This window comes from Miscanthus floridulus, chromosome 3 (genome assembly GCF_019320115.1).
Source record: "Miscanthus floridulus cultivar M001 chromosome 3, ASM1932011v1, whole genome shotgun sequence".
Taxonomy (NCBI): domain Eukaryota; kingdom Viridiplantae; phylum Streptophyta; class Magnoliopsida; order Poales; family Poaceae; genus Miscanthus; species Miscanthus floridulus.
In genome coordinates, this window is record NC_089582.1 from 126,769,612 (window position 1) to 126,789,730 (window position 20,119).

The 20,119-nt window shown below is 45.7% G+C and overlaps 1 pseudogene; it reads right to left on the reverse strand.

The window, feature by feature from the left end:
* Nucleotides 1-5,608: 5,608 nt before the first annotated feature.
* Nucleotides 5,609-6,327, reverse strand: LOC136546837 (uncharacterized; annotated as a pseudogene).
* Between the last annotated feature and the right edge of the window lie 13,792 nt (nt 6,328-20,119).

The following is a 20,119-nucleotide window of genomic DNA, read 5'->3' on the forward strand; positions in this document are numbered from 1 at the left end:
CACACAAGCATGCATATTGAATTTGAAAGCTTGTGCAATGCAAGCAAGCACATGAATATGCACATATCAAATGCAATCAATCAAAGTTCATGAGCTTGCTCCCCCTACTTGTGTGCTTCTCTTATCTAAGATTTTTGATCCATCTCTTTTCTTCAATGTTGCTCCCTCTTTGTCCATGTCCATATCCAACCTCCTAAGCTTTCATAACTTATCTCTACCCTTACACAATTTATCTCTCCTATAGAGGCTTTCATATCTTTGTACACTCTCTCCCCCTTTGTCATCAATTTCCATAAAAGGTGTGCTTCTCATTGATGCAAAGGTATGCATTTGGGGTAGATGGTTGAGTCTTGAATCTTGCATTTTTTATGGACATCTTCATGATTGTTGGAATGACACCACTTGTAGATACCACTTGTAACTTATACCACTTGTATCTTGTATAGGGCTTCTTGAGATACCACACATAGGATCTTTGGTCTTGATATCAATTTGTGGTACACCTCCCCTTATGTGATAGCATGGGTCAACCATTTGATACACTTGAGCTCTTGTAGGTAAGGGATGCATTCTTCATTTGATGATCACTTAAAGTTGAGGATCACTTGTGGAACCATCTTCTTGCATGATTGATATTATGTATAGATACCACTTGTAGGAAGTGAATACCATTTGAAAGAATCTTCTAGTATGAAACCACTTGTTTGATTTATCAATAAAGACCATTTCTTGAATATTTGCTATCTTCATGAGTACCACATATAGGATATCACTTGTGAGTTGATCTAGACATCATTTATAGATTCTTGATGAAATACTTGAGTCTAGATACCATTTGAAATAAACAAACTAGATATCCATTTGTATTATTGTCTTGTGCTTGTACTCTTATCACTATCATGAGCTTCTAAGATTGACTTGAACTAAGTTGATTTGCCTAAGCTTTCAAGTCTAGTTTGAACCAATGACAAGCTTCTTCACACCTCTTGCAAGGGTTATCTTGTCAATGTTGTACTTGTCACTTGTTAGCAATCCAAATTAGATCAAGTACTTAGGTTCACTAGCTCATGAACAAATTCATATACTAACCACTAGATCAAGTAATCATTCAAACAATAGTGGTAGGCTATGAATTTAAACATTTCATTTGTTATGCATGATCCAATGAAGCATGTACTATATGCACTAACCACATACTAGTAAGGGATGAAATGATCATGCACATTACAATGATACCTTTGCTATGTTGGAGTAGAGGATAGTCACATAGATTCCAATTCATTACTCCAATAGCAATGTGAAGTCCAATTATAAGCTTGATGAAGACCAATAGATACCATGTTGAATTTCATTCTTCACCCATATGAGATGAATACCACTTATGATCAAGTGCACTTTCTTGTTGTGGTTGACTTGCTTTATCTTTTGATTTTTGCTTGCATGAGAGCATCAATGTGAGAATTCCACTTGAAATATCATGACTAGCTCTCTTTTGGGTGTTGCTTGCTTTTCACTACAAGAAACACCCCCCTCTAGACATGTTTTCTTTGTGACGCTGGTTGAAAGCGTATGTACATGGGCACGTAACGACGCTTCTAAGCACGACTTTGGAAACGTGTCAACTGGATACGACATTTGACACGCTTTCACTGTTACAAGACATGTAAAGACACTTCTCGAGACGATTTTGGAAATGTATCAAAATGACACGGTGTTAGACATGCTTTTAATCGTCAATAGCGTCTAGACACGTTATAAAGTGTGTCATAACACCATCCATATATATCTAAACACACTAATTGACACGATACTAAAAATGCCACAAAACGTTACAGATATAGAGATGCTTCATATCATTTGTACCATCTAGACACGTCACAGAACATATCAAACAATTGTTTATAGGCACGTAAAGACACCTTTTGATACGATAATAAAAACATATCAAGCTAACACAAAATTAGAGACTCTATTTGACCGTTACATGCTTGTAGATATGTGATAAAGTATATCAGCTTACCGTCAATAACTATCTAAAAATGCTTGTTTTGAACATGTAGTGTTGTGGTAACCTTTCCCTAATTCTCTACACGTGGTCAAGAGGTCAAAACTTCCTTGCCTGTATTTTTTCCATATTATTCATAAAAAATGTTCTCACACTCAACATTCCATAATTTTCTCGCAACAATTCAAGCCAAATAAAATACATGTTTTTCCCCATATTTTTCCAAAATTTTCACACGCTCAACAATTTCATAATTTTCACTCAAAGATTCAAGCAAAAGAAAACACATGCTGCTTTTTCAATCATATGACTAACCTCAATTTCTCAATCATACGACCAATCTATAAATTACTGGACTCAATTTCTCAATAATTCAAGCATTACATGTGAGTGGCATTGATTTCTCACTTAGACCACCAATTGTAAATGAAACTTCTTAAAAAACATATTACAAAGAAAACACATGCTAGCAGCCTACAGAAACTAAGATGCTCTTCGATCCATCATGCAGGAACACATCCATCACCTGGGTGAAACAGAGCAACACACACCCTCCTGCATAGACAAGAGTAACCTAAAACAAATATGCCTTGTAATAAGTGCAACCTGAATAATTATTATTATATTTATGTATGTCAAAATTAGTGGCACTCAATTGTCCACATACTCTCAAAAAAGGCCTGATAATACCTGAAAGCCAGTTAGTCTAATTTGCTTCATCCGGTGGCAGTTCATCATCACCCATGTCAAAAGTATCTCGTGGCTTAAATCTTACCACAGAATTCCATCCTTCAGCTTTTGGGTGTTCAACATAAAAGACTTGCTCCACTTGTGAAGAAAAGACACAGGGATCATGCTCCAGTTTTTCCCCAGTGTGTATTTTCTTTGAAAAATTCACAAGTGGTAATCCAAACTCATCGTTTCGTAAACCAGCACGATGATGGACATCATACCAATCACATTTGAAAAGAACAACCTTGTAGTCAGTGTATGTCAGTTCTATTATATCTGTTAATCTGCCATAATAATTAACCCCATCTTCTGCAATGTTCACTACACCACTATTTTGTGTCGACCTTGCAGCCTCACGACTTAGTGTGTGGAACCTGAAAACATTAATAATATAGCCACTGTATCTCACACCATGTCTGCTCGGTTTGGCAGCCAAAGCTCGAACTTTTTTAGTGATTCCTAGTCCATCACCTAGGATAACCTGTAGTGAAGAAATTAATTATTAGATCAATTCATTCTATTAGACTCCTTGCCTAATAAGCTATTTCAGTTGTACTATCTTCTGTTCCAACCAGTCAGGGAAGTGCTGGTCTATCAACTTATCGATGGAAGCCAGAGTCAAAGTAGTTGAAGGACACGATTTTCCTTTCTCCTCATCCGCAAACTCTCTACAACAATGGATTATTTGTTATACAGTGATGGTTTCAACATAATAAAATTTTAAAATAGAGTCAAGAGAAATTATAGTACACACTTGCGGAATTCTTCAAGTTCATCGCAGTGTCGCAACACGTATCGATGTGCCTGAATAAGAAGCTGGCTATCAAAATGGCTTACAGTAGCTTTTCCAATTGGTTCTCCAGCACTCTCAAACATGTACATATCTTTCATATTGCCTGAAGGTTCGAGATTTCTAGCCGGTCTGTTAAAACGAGTATCTCCATCAAGAAATCTAGAACAAAATGTCATGCACTCCTCCATGCAATACCCTTCAACAATCGAACCTTCTGGCTGAGCTCTGTTCTTCACAAGCGCTTTAAGCCGAACAAAAAATCTAAATGAAATCATGAACACTTGTTGTTAGTTGAACAAATTATTGACAATAACCCTGCAAAATGTAATTACATACCTCTCCATGGGGTACATCCACCAGTAGTGAACGGGGCCACCAAGTCTAACTTCTTCTACCAAATGCACCATCAAGTGCACTATCACAGTAAAAAATGATGGTAGAAAAATTTTCTCCATATTACAGAGTGTTACCACAATACTCTCTTGAAGGGTTTGTAGCTCATCAGTATCTATCACCTTCGAGCATAACTTCTTAAAGAAATTAGATATTCCAATAACTATTTCCATGACATCTTTGCTGGGGTAACAGGATCGGAGTGCCACTGGAAGGATGTCATGTAGTAAAACATGATTGTCATGACTTTTTAGTCCAGTCAATGTACAATCTTTCATGTTAACACACTTAGAAATGTTTGATGCATAGCCATCAGGTGTTCTTAGGTTTTGGAATACTGAACAGAGAACCTCCTTTTTTCTCTAGACATGGTAAAAGGTGCATCAGGCACAGTTTGCTTTCCTTCATTAACTACCATAGGATGAAGATTGTGTTGAATTCCAAGTTCCACTAAATCCAGTCGTGCTTTAAGACCATCCTTTGTTTTGGAAGGAATATCCATTAAAGTTCCAATTAAGTTGTCACATAGATTTTTCTCTAAGTGCATCACATCTAGATTGTGCCTTAGTTTGTTCTTTTCCCAGTATGGTAACTGAAAGAATATTGACCGCTTTTTCAACCAATCTTCTGGCTTCTTCTCCTTCTTGCCATTGTTCCCATCTTTCTATTTCTTTTGTCCTCTTTTACGCTTGGATTTCTGATGGCTTTCATCACCTTGCTTTCCTTTCTTTTTTCCTTTGTTATTTCCCTTTGTATTCTTTGTTGTGAGGTCCTTTTTCCCTAAAACAAAAACTCTACCTTCTAACATTTTTAAAATAGAAGTACCACTCATTATTTCAGGAGCAAGTCCAACCTCTACCATGCCATCAAACTAGTTCTTTTGCCTTTGATATATGTGGTTCTGTGGGAGCCACCTACGATGTCCCATATAGCACATCTTTTTACCATTCTTCAAGTGAAATGATTTTGTTGCTGGACCACATGATGGGCATGCATATGTACCACTTGTGCTCTAGCCATATAGGTAAGCTAATGCAGGAAAATCATTTATAGTCCACAACAGTGCAGCTCACAGAGGAAATTTCTTTCGAGAAGAGGCATCACATGTTTGCACTCCTTTCCATAATTCTAAGAGCTCATCGATCAAGGGCTGTAAGTATATATCAACATCATTCCCCGGAGAATCCAGTCCAGGAATGATCATTGACAGCAGTAAGGATGTTTGCTTCATGCAGATCCAAGGTGGCAAGTTGTAAGGAACCAGCATTACAGGCCATGTACTGTGCTTTGAACTCATATTCCCAAAAGGGTTAAATCCATCACTTGCAAGACCAAGGCGTACATTACGAGCATCTGCTACAAATTTAGGATATCTACGATTAAAATCTTCCCAAGCTTCACCATCCGCTGGATGTCGCATTTTTCCATCTTTTGTGCGTCCGTCCTCATGCCATCTCATGTCTTCTGAAGTTTTGGTAGTTGAAAATAACCTTTGGAGCCTCGGTATCAATGGAAAATAGCGCAACACTTTCGCTGGTTTCTTTTTCTTCTTAGGTCTAATTGTAGAACCATTCTTCTTAAAATCTTTCCAGCGAGAGCTCTGGCACACATCACAAAAATCTTTCTTAGCTAAACTTCCTCGGAAAAGCATGCAATCTTTGGGGCAAGCATGTATTTTCACATAGTCAAGGCCTAAAGCACGGATGATTCTCTTCACTTGATAATATGTCTTAGGTAGGTCTACATGAGGAGGATATGAATCAGATAGCACACCTAGAAGTCTTGTAAATGATTCTTGTGTCCAGCCATTTAAGCATTTTAAGTGATATAAGTTTACCAAAAATGACAACTTAGAAAATTTACACCCAGGATATAAGCTTGTGTGTGCATCCTTCAAGTATCTTTCATATAGATTCTGTTCACTCTCCTTAGCATTGTCATCTGCAGGATGCACATCCTCAGCTACAGTTTGTTCCATATCTGCAAATCCTGATTCAACATCTACTACACCTTCAGACATACTTGGTAGTGACTCAAACATTTCATTCCTGAAAAAGGCAGCTTGAAGTAGTTCTTGCATGCCATCTTGTACTGCAGGAGCCCTTGAGACACCCGAAGTAGGCAAGTTTGTAGTGTCAGTTGGCACGTCAACAAATGCAAATTGTGGACTTTCATACATCTCTCCATGATGAACCCAGGTCGTATAACCTTGAATAATACCATCACATCTCAAATGTGTCCTGACTTCATCATGGCTATGGTTTAATCTGTTTTTGCATTTTTTGCAAGGGCAAAGTATCTCGCTATCACGTGGAATGTCCCGGTAAGCGAAAGTCAAAAATTGCTCAACACCATCTTGATATGCAGTATCCTGTCTTGGCTTACTCATCCAACTTTGATCCATGACCCTCTAACAAGGAGTAAGAATGAAATGAAATCAATCAGTTTTTTTCTTTTGCAAGACATGTTTGAGTATGAAAAATAGTACTTGACTGGCAGCAACAAAATTAATTAAGATTATTAGTTTCTATGGTAGATGAACTAACTTCCTTAATTTGAGTACTCAAACTAACCATGATCGAGTCCAACTTGCTCAACCATGACTAAATGAAAACGATGACACAATTTCACATTAACACAAGGCATAAAAGCATATCTGAGGCAGATTAATATCAGTAGTGAATTAAACCATACAATATGAGTTTTGAGAGTCTGCAATTATTCCACTTTAGAAAAAAAGAAAGTTATGTAGAGAGTCTGCAATTGCAAGCTAAATGTCAAGGCACGAAGAGGTCGTGTGATGAGTTAGATGCCAATAGGGTGGCTCCAAATGTGCGTCCAGTGGGCTGCAAGAAAGCTTAGAAAATGAAAGGAGCAGCTAATGGGTCTGCAACTACAGTGGTTGAAGAACAACGGGAGAAACTAGTTAATGCTCAGTCAAAGATTACTGAAGTCATAAGTAACATGAAGGATTTCCAAGAACGCATCTCAAATCAGAAAGTGGAAGCTGCAAAGTTGACATACATGGCAGCTAAGGAAAACAAGGAATCCAAAGTGTTAGAGAATAACTCAAAGACCATGGAGCACAGGAAAAAATGATGGATAGGTTTTCTGATATGTTGAAGGTGGACACTTCTAAGATGGAGCCATTGGCAAAGGAGGCTCATGTGAGGGCTGTCACTGCTCTGGGAGATGAATTATTTGGTCGAGATGGTAGTGCATAGAGCATTGCTGGAAGCAACTTTTTGGAAGGAAGGATGATGACAGATATTTATGTAATGAATATATATAAATAATTTGTTTATGTTCTCTGTGGAACTGGTTGCCAGTATTGTAATCAGACCACACAAATGTGGAATTCAGAGCCTGTGTTGTAATCAGACCACGTAAATGTAGAATTTAGAACCTTTTGAATTGTGCCATTTATGTGTTTTCTGTTAAAATGTGAACTGGCTGCCTGAGTGGGATTGATGGGTTTTTTCTGCTCATTCTGATGTCCTTTGCATGTGTGATGAGTTAGATGCCAACAGGGTGGCTCAAGACACACAGTGGAGTATAAGAACTAAACACATCAAAGTTGGACCAATACAGTGCATACAAGAGGCAATAATTGTCTTAGAAATAACAGGTACATATGAATCTCTTATAAATCTGTTCCATCTCGTGCATACACGAGGCAATAATTGTCTTAGAAAATAATTGGTACATATGAATATCTTACAACAGCTCTAATAAAAAGTTCAAGAACACAAATTCAGAACATGATATTGGTATGATGCCCATATCGTGCCCAAATATGTTCAACCAAATCCTTTTTTAGGTGAGAATGGATGGTTTGATCATGGATTTCAGCATATTTTTCAACCACTTTGGAGATTAATAAATCATGACTGTCAGTGTCGTCGCCATTGTCAACATGTCATCGAGGCATCCAATGTTTGATAAGTGAAGTGACCTTTATACTCTAAGCCATAGATCGATTAATAAATAATCTAATTTCTCACAGGAACTTAACCCAAAATTGCAAAGAAATCCAAACCCTATTTTACCAAGAACAGCTACAAACTAACCTAACAATCCGCCAAAGATACAGGGTCGATTTCACGGGGTAGTAGCGCAAATAGACTTGGTGCGAATCCGATTAGCCGAAGCCCAGAGCGATTGGAGGTGGTGCTTTGCTTCAATTTGTAGAGACCTGGGAAGGGACGACACTGCGGCGGCGCAAATGGCAGAAGGTCGAACAGCTGAAGAAGAACGAGACCGGTACGTACGCGGAGACGGGCGAACAGCCGAAGAGGAATAAAGTGGAGGTGACGAACGTCCTGGGCCAGACGAGGAAGCACGGCACTAGCAGCCCGCGTTGGGAGTTTTGGTAGCCCAAATCATACGAATAATTTTGTTTTTTTAATTGGCTAAGGTTTTTTTAATTTAAAAGACCATATAAAATTTAAATAATTCCAACCATAGATCGTACGAATTTTATAAGATTAAATCACGACATTATTCCAAATCAGGCAGCAGTGGAGAAGGAGCAAGTGGTGCAGCACGTCATCACCAACCTGTGCATGGGTCTGCAGGCGGATCAGCTTCACGGCATGGTGGTGAGCTCTCCTACTGTACAACTGCCCGAACTTACAGTTTCCTTGCAAGCACAGAGTAGTTTAGATCCGTCTATTATGTCAGTTGAAAGCCAAGCTCTGTCACCAGAGACATCCACAGTTGCTCAGACTAGTCATAACACGTATACAATACCTGTGCCACCTGAGCCCACATCTGCACACATCCAGCAAGATTATGTCAATCAATCTGTTTCCATCGATGATCAGTCTAGCCGAGAGTTAAACAATAACAACTCTGAAAACAACTTTACACTGATTGACAGGTTCTTAGATACAATTTCAAAACCCATGGAGGCCATCAAGATGCTCATTGAGCAGGAAGCCAAGAAGCAGAAGACAAGCGCCATCCAGAAGAAGGCTGCCGTGGCTCCGGCCATGGAGGCTTAGGCGCTGGTCATGAGGGGATCAAGTAATCTATTTTTGGTATTATGATCTATTTTTGGTGGAATTTATGGAAGGAAAGGAATCGAAGAACATTTCAGAACAAGTCGCTGCAGCCTAGTCAGGTCTCCTGTTGTTTGTTGTAATTCTTTTTTCTTGTTCCTTTTTGCTCGTCTAATAAAAATCCGACAAATCTCTTGTCGCCTTTCTAAAAAAACATATTTTCTTGAAATTTTTTTTGCTATTTTTTTAAAAATTATTTCAAAACAATATGAATATTGTTGGAGATTAAAACAAATTTGGTGGTACTTCCACATATATTCGTTAACATATATACAAACAATATTCCAAAAACATGAAACCTATTTTGAATGAACGTAATTTCGTATATACGATTGTACTTACATCGTATATGTACATATGCATTGACAAAAAAAAACTAAGTGTCAAATCATTGTCTGATTCAATTCGTCCCGTGCAACGCCGGCGCATATATCTAGTCGGAAAAAAATACTTTGATTTTTAGGGCACGGGCGGACCTAATGGGCTGCACGGGTATGCCCTGCCATACCTGGCCCAGCCCAACTATGACAGTAACACTCTGTAAAAAAAAAGGAGGACGCTTCCTTCCTTCCGCTGACTCGGCGACTCCTTTCCTGGCGCTGGCGACGGAGGCCGGCGGTCCCCGTCCTCCACCACCACCGGCAGCCCAGCCGGCCCCTGATCCCTGCACGGTTGCGCCCTGCTAGCCGCTTCTGCCGGCCAGCCGCCGCCAGGCACCCGCGGCCCGTGCGGCCGTGCCCGTACGACGGGGCCTCTGAGGCCGCAGTCCGCCATGGCGCCATCAGCTTAGGGACCCGTGCCCGCGAGTCCCTCTCCCTCCCTGCCGAAGTGCCGAGCACAACTGGTGAGAGCACTGAGGAACTTGTTCCCCTCCATTCTACGATTGTACTTACAATTGTATACAATCGTTTATAATTACAATCGGAATTTCGTATGAACATATTTTGTCTTGCTGCCTATTTTATAGTGTACAATTGCAAAAACTTGCTGTGTAGTGGAGGGCTCGAACATTTTAATTTCGCGCCTAAATCACCCCCACGGCATGAGATGACGGAAAAACGCAATTATTAACCTCCCCCACTCCTTCCCGTCTCCACATTTGCGAGAACGCAGCACGCGTCAGTGCGGCACACCCGCACCCCAAATTCCTCGACGCCAACGCATCAACTGCCCAAGGCCTAGCCGCTCCTCGGACGGCGCAGGCCATCCGCTGGTCGTCGACTAGTCCTAATCTGCCATCGGTGAGCCTCTCCCCTCCTGGCCTTCACCTGATCTCCACTCTCCAGCGCCTCCCAGACCGAGCGACCGACCGGCCAGCAGCTACAGCCAGAGCCAGGGCTCCAGCTGCCCAGGCCGTCCCCGCCGCTCCTCTCTGCTATTCTGCTTCCGGTAGTCTAGCCTCTGCGAATGCGCATTCGTACCCCGACCGGCAGCCTGGGTGCGGCCGACCGTCCCGCCCCCGCGGTGCCCGATGCCCCTACTGCCTGCTTCCTGCTGCAGTATTAGATTTTGTCTCTAAAATAAAGTACTGCAGATTCTCTGATTTTCACATCTTAAATAGTTGCCGTATGCATATTTTGATCCATGTCCTTTTTGTCTAGAACACATTTATTTATGATAGATCGAAACATGTACATGTGAATTTAGTAGAATTTCTTTCATGAACATAGGACTCAACCTAAGTTATGAGCTCTGAACAATTCTTATAAAAAAGACAATTTTATTTCTTATATGAAAACATATAACATTGTTTATGATTCTGTTTGTATTTTAGTGTTAAACGATTTTGTATAAAATTGATCTAAATTTACTCCATGAAACATCTATTAACTATATGTAATTATTTGGCTCTATGATTTCTCCGAATTTGTATGGAGTAGTTATTTGACTCCTGGATTTTGTATGGAGTAATTATTTGGCTCTATGACTTCTCTTTATTCGGTTTTGTCACTCTGTGAAAATCTAATGATCCCATTGTGTAGATTACTAGAGCACAGTCAGCGCTACAAATTTATACTTATCCATATCTCTTTTTCCTGTCAAAAAGATTCATGTTCTTCATTTCCCCCTCTGTATGTATGGTTCTCACTGTGTTGGTTCCGTGTGACATCTTATGAGTGCACTATGTGATTTACGATCAGCATTGAAGCTGTGGGGGTATTAACCCCTATACCCTTACGGCTAAGCTTGGGCTGGCCCGGATCTATGGGTTCAGTCCACCCAAAAGGCGACGTGTGGCCCAGTTAACCTGATCGGAGTCCCGCACAAGGAATCAAGACGGACTTGGCGACCAAGCAGGATCCTGGTCGGTTAGAATAGGAATCCTTATCCGGCCACATATGGCAATTGTAACTGACTAGGATTAGTTTCCAGATCTGTAACCCTGCCCCCCGGACTATATAAGGCGGGCAGGGGACCCCTCTAAAAAACATCTCTCATTGACATACAGCAATACAAATCAGACGCAGGACGTAGGTATTACGCCTTCTTGGCGGCCGAACCTGGATAAAACCTCGTGTCTGTCTTGCGTCACCGTCTTGTTTGGGGCTTGCGCATCTGTCTACCGATAATCTACTACCTTGGGCATACCCCTAGGTAGACTGCCGACCATATTTCGTCGACAGTGGCGCGCCAGGTAGGGGGTGTGCGTACTGCTCTCCAAGCAAACAAGATGGTCATCATCTTCGGCTCCATGGCTACGCCCAACGGCCTCACGTTCACCGTCGGCCAGATCACTTGGACCACCGGCCCTGGCGTCTCCATCGCCATGACCGCGGAGGAGGCGTGGATTCAACCCACGCCGACGACTACTTCACCTGCATCGGCTACGGCTCCGACCACGGTGAACACGGCTCCGACCATGGTGAACACGGCTCCGACCATGACGAACACGGCTCCGACCACGATGGATCTGGCTCTGACCATGGTACATCTGGCTTCGACCACGCCCACAGCCACGTCAACAACCCGTCATCCGCTTCCTCGCTACAGAGGAAAGCAGATCGACGACACCAACCTGCATGACTCCATCGATCGGGTTGGCATCAAACTCGCTGAAACCCTAGCTCTGGTAAGCACGATTCAAAGCCAACCTAATGAGCAGGTAATAGCTCCCCACAATAGATCTATCCGACCAGCTCGGGCCAGTCGTCCTGCACGGTTGGGAACAGATCTTGTGGTCATATCTACTCCTGAGGGGCGCTCCGCTCATCGCCAGCCAGCCTTCGCGATGGGTCTCCGACTCTGCGAGTACGAAGTCCCAACGGAGAACCACCAGGTCCAGCCCTACGGCCTACGAAACGCTGCCTCCAGCTATGCGTACAACCTACGACGCCGCTCAGACCTATGTCCTATCCACCGATCTCGGCCAAAGCCATGCAACATCGTCAACATGGTCCGGATTGAAGATTATCAAGAAGGATCCGTCCACACAGTCCGAGAGGGTGACTCCAGCTCCTCATCCGGCGCCGCATCCAACGCATCTGTCCACACCGAAGTGCCAGCGAACTATTTTGACTCTTGGCAGGAGCTCAGGCAGGCCTTCATCGACAATTTCATCGCTACTTGTGAACAACCCGGCAACAAGTACGATCTGCAGCGGATCCGAGATCGGAAGGATGAACCACTGCGCGAGTACGTTCGGCGTTTCTCGGAGATGCGCATCAAGGTCCCATCAATCTCCGACAACGAAGCAATCGAGGCTTTCGTCACCGGCCTCCGCTTCCACGACGCCCTAAGAGACAAGCTCCTCCGGAAGAGACCCAAATCAGTCACAGCGCTTTTGGCCACCGCTAAGAAATACGCGGACGCTGACAACGCTAAAAAGATAATCGTTGAAGAAGCAGCAAGGGTTCCACGCTCCGACCACCCTCCACACCGCGATGATTACCACAGCAATCGTGGTCGGAACGACAATTTTGACCGCCGCAACCAGCGCAACGACTCCCGCGACCACCGTGATCAACGTAATCAGCGGCACAACCGCCGTGACGATTACAGAAGCAAGCGCGCTCGGGAAGACGACGGCGAGGTCAATACCATGAAAAAGGGCAGCGGACATCGAAACTACGAGGACGACTACGCCAAAGCATTGAAGGGACCCTGCCAGCTCCATCCCAAGTCAAACCACACCATGGAGAATTGCCGCGTCCTCAAGACTATCTACACACGTCAACAGGCTCCGGATACGTCCGACAAGCCTAACGACTCGGGGGAACAGCGCAACGAGGACAACGACAACGACGATACAGATCCTCGTCATAAATACGTCAAGCCGACTAATCGCGTGCACACCATCATCGGCGGCAAGGTGTCCATTGAGACCAAACGAGAACGCAAGCTGCTCGCCCGCGCTTGCTTGAACGTGGCAAAGACCGACAACCTTCTCACCGATCCGCGGCTTCCTCCGTGGTCTCACCGTGAAATCTGCTTCAGCAGGAAGGATCAATGGGCCGCCATACCCGAGCCAGGGCGTTTTCCCCTGGTCCTCGATCCTTGTATCAACAAGGTTCAATTCGACAGGGTACTGATCGACGGCGGCAGCTCCATTGATATACTGTTCAAGAACAGCCTGCCCGCTCTGAAAATAGCCCAGGCGGACCTGAAGCCGTACGAGGCACAGTTCTGGGGTGTTCTCCTCGGACAGAGCTCCACACCTCTTGGGCAGATCACGCTACCTGTGCAGTTTGGGACTCCGGACCACTTCCGCACCGACTACGTCAACTTCGTGGTCGCTGATTTCGATGGCACCTACCATGCTATTCTTGGTCGACCGTCGCTCACCAAGTTCATGGCCATACCTCATTACAGGTATTTGGTGCTCAAGATGCCTACTGAGAAAGGAGTTTTAACCCTCAGGGGCAACGTATACGCAGCTTATACCTACGAGGACGACAGCTTCAAAATAGCAGAGGCCCACGACCTCTCTATTCGCATGGCCGAGACCATGCTCGATGCTAAGAAGACCCCGGCCGACCACTTGGAGATCCCAGAGCTCGAGGCTCCACACAAGAACATCAGATCCAAGGAGCACAAGACGATCCAGCTGGTCGAGGGCGATCCCAGCAAAATGGCCCTCATCGGGGCCGACCTGGATCCCAAATAGGAAGACGCGCTCGTCAGGTTCTTGAGGGGCAACGTGGATGTGTTTGCATGGAAACCTTCTGACATGCCCGGTGTACCTCGGGACTTGATTGAGCACTCCTTAAATGTCAACAGCAAAGCCAAACCAATCAAGCAGAAGCTACGACGGTTCGCTCGCGACAAAAAGGAGGCGATTAGGATAGAAGTTACACGGCTTTTGGCAGCCGGATTTATCAAAGAAGTGTATCATCCGGAATGGTTAGCTTACCCGGTTCTTGTACGCAAAAAGAATAATGAATGGAGAATGTGCGTTGATTACACTGATCTCAACAAACACTGCCCTAAGGACCCCTTTGGCTTACCTCGCATAGACGAGGTCATAGATTCAACCGCCGGTTGCGAGCTGCTTTCCTTTCTCGATTGCTACTCTGGTTATCACCAGATCGCTCTCAAAAAGGATGACCAGATCAAGACATCTTTCATCACGCCTTTTGGCGCCTACTGCTACACGACTATGTCGTTCGGGCTCAAAAACGCCGGTGCTACCTACCAACGCGCTATACAGGCCTGCCTCAACGACGAGATAAAAGACGGCCTCGTCGAGGCTTACGTCGACGATGTAGTTGTCAAAACCAAGGAAGCACATACCCTTGTTGACAATCTGGAACGCACCTTCGCTGCCCTTAATACGTTCCAATGGAAATTAAACCCAAAGAAGTGCATCTTTGGTGTCCCTTCTGGCATATTGCTCGGCAACGTCGTCAGTTACGACGGCATATGCCCTAACCCAGAGAAAGTCAAAGCTGTCTTAGACATGAAGCCCCCAAAAAAGGTGAAGGATGTCTAGAAGCTCACCGGCTGCATGGCTGCTCTAAGCCGTTTTATATCAAGATTAGGAGAAAAAGGACTACCGTTCTTCAAACTGCTCAAATCTTCCGAGAAGTTTGAGTGGTCGGAGGAAGCAGACGCTGCCTTCACGCAGCTGAAACAATACCTCATGTCACCTCCAGTACTTACTGCTCCCAGAGAAGACGAAACTCTCCTACTTTACATTGCGGCAACCGATCGGGTGGTTTCCACTACAATGGTGGTCGAGCGCGACGAGCCGGGCCACGCCTACAAGGTACAGTGGCCAATTTATTTCATTAGTGAGGTACTCAACGAATCCAAGACCAGGTACCCATAGATTCAGAAACTGCTCTACGCCATACTGATAACATCCCGAAAGTTGAGACATTACTTCAACGGATATCGTGTGGTGGTCATGACCGAGTATCCTTTGGGGGACATCATTCGTAATAAGGATGCGAACGGGCGCATCGTCAAATGGGCAATGGAGCTATGCCCCTTTTCCTTGGAATTTGCAAGCCGTACTACAATCAAGTCTCAGGCACTCGTCGATTTCATCGTCGAGTGGACAGACTTAAGCACGCCTGCCTCTCCGGGATCCGACGAATATTGGACGATGTACTTCGACGGTTCTCTAAACATTGACGATGCGGGAGCAGGAGTTCTTTTCGTATCACCATCCAAGGAGCAGCTCCGGTACGTCCTCAGGATTTATTTCCCAGCATCTAATAATGCCGCCGAGTATGAAGCATGCCTGCATGGTCTACGCATTGCGGTTGAGCTTGGAGTTAAACGTCTCTATGTCTACGGAGATTCGGCTCTGGTCATCAACCAACTCAACAAGGACTGGGACACGACCAGTGAAAAGATGGACGCATATTGCAAATCGATAAGAAAGCTGGAAGGCAGGTTCTATGGCATCGAGTACATACATGTGGTTCGGGACAAGAACCAGGCAGCGGATGCGTTGTCAAAGTTAGGATCATCTCGAGCCAAAATCCCACATGGCGTATTCGTCCAACACCTGCTCACGCCTTCCATTGAAGACGAAGATTCAACGACCGACAAAGTTTTAGACCAGCAATTAGTGGCTACGGTTCCGGCGCCGACCACAACCGAGCCGCTTCTGACCACTCATGAGCCGGACTGGAGAACGCCTTTCATCAAGTACTTGACAAATGGTAGCGGTTATGTCGATCGAACAGAAAATGAGCGCCTGATGCGTCGTAGTAAGCAGTATCTGCTCGTCGATGGCAAGTTATGGCACAAAAACGCTAAGGAGGAAATCTTGATGAAGTGTATAACCCAGGAGGAGGGCGAGCATCTCCTAGACCAAATCCACTCTGGCTCCTGCGGCAACCACGCGGCCTCAAGAACACTGGTCGGTAAGGCTTTCCGAGCAGGTTTCTATTGGCCGTCAGCAGTGGCTGACGCAGAGAAGCTAGTCCGCCGCTGTGAGGGTTGTCAGTTCTTCTCCAAGAGAATCCATGTACCAGCACATGAGATCCAGACGATTCCAGCCTCTTGGCCCTTCGCATGCTGGGGACTGGACATGATTGGGCCTTTCAAACCAGCTCCTGGGAAATTTACATGTGTCTTCGTGTTAATTGATAAGTTTTCTAAGTGGATAGAATACATGCCTCTGGTACAGGCATCTTCAGAGAAAGCTGTCACTTTCCTCGACCAGGTCATCCACCGTTTTGGCGTGCCCAACAGCATCATTACTGATCTGGGAATTCAGTTCACCGGGAACGCTTTTTGGGACTTCTGCAATGAAAGGAGCATAGTTGTAAAATACGTCTCGGTGGCGCATCCTAGAGCTAACGGACAAGTCGAGCGGGCAAATGGCATGATCTTGGACGCATTGAAGAAGAGGATGTACAGAGAAAACGATAAAGCTCCTGGAAGATGGCTCAAGGAGTTACCAGCCGTTGTCTGGGGCCTCCGAACTCAGCCCTGTCGTAACACCGGCGTCTCACCATACTTTATGGTTTACGGCGCTGAGGCAGTCCTCCCACCAGATATAGCTTTCAGATCAGCACGGGTAGAGAACTTCGACGAAGGCAAGGTCAATGAAGTACGGGAGCTAGAAGTTAACAGCGCAGAAGAGAAAAGGCTTGATTCTTGCGTACGCATGGCCAAATACCTTGCTGTTTTGTGCAGGTACTACAACAAGAACATTAAAGAGCGTTTCTTCGTGGTCGGGGACTTAGTCCTGAAGTGGAAGACGAACCAGGCTGGTGTCCACAAACTCGCAACTCCATGGGAGGGACCCTTCATGATCAAGGAAGTCACACGTCCAACGTCTTACAGGTTAGCTCATCTAGACGGCACGGACGTACCGAACTCATGGCACATCAATAAGCTTAGACGCTTCTATGCTTAACTACTAAGATATGTACTCTACTTGTATTTTTGATTTACTTTACTAAAGCAACTATGATTTCTCCGACCACTCTAATGTGTCACTCCGAATTTTATGGTTATTCTAACTTAAGCCAGTACAAGCCGACCACCACTCCTTCTACGGTTTTTGGAGCAGGCCCTGTCTCCGGTTCCTCCCAACACGTGCACGGGATCCGCTCTCTACGTTGCGGGCGATCGGCAGGTCCCCCCTGGTTTGACTTGTCTGCGTCCACGTGTGCACAGGTCATAGTACCTCATACTCCGACCACATGCTAGACTAGGGCCGCACAAACTTTTCAGGATGACGTGTCGAGCAAAATGGTACAACTAAACAGAACGTTAACACGTTCCCACTTAGTTACACCAACAAAAAATTTCAAGCTTAAAGTGCGTTTTGTATAAAACAAACAAGCTTATAATGATATACAGTTACGTTATTACAAGCTTGCCTGAAAAGGCTCAAGTTTACAATAACACAACTATGTCCTCCTTCTACAGCTCTAAGCCTATTACATTGGCTGGTCGGGGCGCATGGCATTTACTGCTCGCCGCCTCTGATACCCTACTCGAGTCTCGGGGACTCTAGAGCTAGTCAAGCTGAAGGGGATGGCCCCGCCGGTGCCTGGCTGGTCGAGACCGCAGGCTTCGTTGGTTGGCTTGCAGCTGGTGGCATTTCCAGCTGGCTTGTCGATGGCATACCCTGCACAGGTGCTGTCCCACCTCCGCACAGGTTAATATCGCCAATTATCTTTGATGACAATTCCAGCTGGGCCGTCCGAAGCTCTTCGGCCTTGTCTGGGTCTATCTCCTTCGGGTACCCAGCCTCCAAGCGTTTGAGATCAATCAGGGGGTAGTGAGCACGCACCATGCTTAGCACATGGGCACCCGTGTACTCACCCGCCTCCTTCACGAAGTCTTGGAACCATCCCCATGCTTGCTTGCATCTCTCGACCAGTCTGAGCTGAGGCGTCCTTAGCTCTTCCTCTGTGAGCGCTAGGTCGATAAGGTCGAGGACGGGCACAATGCCAGTTGCCATTTCTTGGCACCGCTTGCTCCACGTGTCCCGCTCCTCGGTGGCCTTAAGGCATTGTGCTTTCCAGTCGTCACGCTCCTTGATCACGGCCTCAAGATGCCTCTTGGCATTGACTTTCAAAACTGAAAACAGTACAAGACATCAAAAGTGATGACACGACAAGGCAATGTGGGCAATTGAATGAGAAAGGTGGTCTGGAGTGCTTACTTTTCAGGTCGTCCTTCATTCTGTTAGTGTGGTCTTGGAGTTTCGACTGGCGGCGTGCCAGTTTCTCATTGTCCTCCTTTAGGCGACCACATTCTGCAAGCGCACGGCTGCTCTCTCCCTAGAGGCGGGTCACTTCAGCTTCTAAACCTGCATTACAGCTATTGCTGTCAAGAACAAAATAACACAAGTCCCGCACTTGTTATGATATGGTGAACACTTACCTGCTCTCTCCTGCTCTTTATTTTTGAGCTGGCCGACCAGGTTTTGGTTCTGTGCTTCTCGGACTGTCCTCTCCTGGTCGGTGGCTTCAAGTTGGTGCCATAGGCGTTCCACTTCAGCCGTCAGCTCCTTATTGGTGGTCGCGATTCCTTCTATCTGGTCGAAGCACCTTTTTCGGTATCTAGCAGTTTTCATCAAGTCCTGCATTCAGACAAGCTACGTCAGACAGTTCGACTACACAACAGGGTCAAAGGACTCAAGCCAAATATACCTGGACTTCCGTCACCAGACGCTTGGCCGCCCGTTCGACTCTTAAGGTCTCTTCGACCTCTGAGATTTCCTCGTGCATGACCCATTCGTCGTTCCGGTAGCGCGACACATATATATGTTGTCGCCTATCTTGGGGGCGGCCCAGGACTTCTTCCACTTCTTCCTCGTCAGCCTCCTGTTCGGGAGGCAGCACTGGTCTGGAGTTCTCAGACTCCACGACCACCAGGGTTTTCCCACGGGCCGTCGTGTCGGCAACCATGTTCTGGGCAACTTCTGGCTGCTGCCCCTCGGCTAGATCCAGCCTCCTTGGCGCCGTGGTATCCGCCTCAGCAGGTTTCGTGCTTGGAGCACTTGTATTCTGCTCGGTTGTCTTCCCGGCCAGCTGCTCAGGGACTGGTGTCTGGTCGTCCGCCTGCTGAGGCTCAGGCGGAGTCCCTGCCATGGGCTCCTCCATGGTTGGTTGCTGAGCAGTTTGTCCCGCTGTTGTTGGTGAGGACGTTCCACACCCAGTTAGCTGGTCGGGGCATTCGGTGGAAGCCGATCTGATGAATTCAGAGACAAATTCAGAAGATAATAGCATCCAATGCAAAATGCAAAGCTTACATAAAAAAATATAGATACTTACAGTTTCGACTTGCGGAAGGATGTGGCGAAGGAACGTCTCCTCGACCGCCCCTGCTCCGCTTGCTCGGTAGTTTCCACCGGGACTTGTTCAACCTCTGGTACGGGCGTCGGAGTATGATGTGGCATGTTTCCTTCATCTGTCCTCTGTGTCGCAGTGGTCGGTGCTGTGACCACTGTTGGCCCAGAGGAGCCACCCTGCTCCGACGGTCCCACCTGCCTTCTCCTCTTTCAGGGGACGAGCTGGAAGATGTCCGCATCCTCTGCTTCGTCATCCGACAGGGGGAAGATGGCTTGATGTCATTTGCTGGCAGCCGGACGCTTGCCAGCGGCTCTGGTCAAGGCGTCCTCTACGGTCTCGAGAACCGCCCAGTGAACGTCGTCGGTCCTGGCGCTGGTCTGGGCGGCTGGGCCGGTAGCTTGCGGCCATTCTACACCGGGGGGAG